This window comes from Schistocerca gregaria, unplaced genomic scaffold (assembly GCF_023897955.1).
Source record: "Schistocerca gregaria isolate iqSchGreg1 unplaced genomic scaffold, iqSchGreg1.2 ptg000696l, whole genome shotgun sequence".
NCBI lineage: Eukaryota > Metazoa > Arthropoda > Insecta > Orthoptera > Acrididae > Schistocerca > Schistocerca gregaria.
The window spans coordinates 358,846-359,599 of NW_026062075.1; positions in this window are offsets into that span (position 1 = coordinate 358,846).

Genomic DNA, 754 nt, shown 5'->3' on the forward strand with positions numbered 1-754 from the left:
GCAAAGATAAACATCGGTACAGCTATTATCATTTCGTCGTTGCTATTGATACATCTCAATAAAGCTCCCTTGGCTATTACCCGGCAATTTATAATATTTCTATTATAATTACAATCAATTATATACAGTCAAATTTTTATTTAATACGTAATCGAAGTATTGATGTATTTAATTTCTGTAGTGCAGCATATAGCATCAGAATCAAGAGTATAGTGCAAGATATCAACGAAAATTAAACGGCGAAAGTTTTGGATGTTGCAGACGGTACTTTGTCTGCATTTTTGGTGTTATACCCTCTATGAGACATGTGTATATTGATGATTACCCGGTACACGCCTGATCACGTGGTACCGTAGACATGCCAGAAAATGGAGAGACACCGAAATCCATTGCAAATAAATACATAAAAAACCACATTTAGACGTCAACTGCTAGGAGTCTCACGCGTACATCCGAAGGACTATCTCATGTATATATGTTTGAGGGAGTCCCATCAGTCCCAGAGTGACAGGTAGGTATGGCAACTCGCCGGACAATGATGTGACCGCCCAACATTCACCAAGCTTTTGTATGAACAGAAAGGACCTCCACTTGCTTTGCCTGTAAGGTAGGACGATAATTGCCCGTGGATGATACTGAGGCCAAGAAGATTTACTAATCATCAGGACACAGTGGTTGCGAATTCTGGGAGATATCGTAAGCCAACCATTAACCAGGAAAGGAATCCTTTTACATTGACAATCTTTTTGTGAAA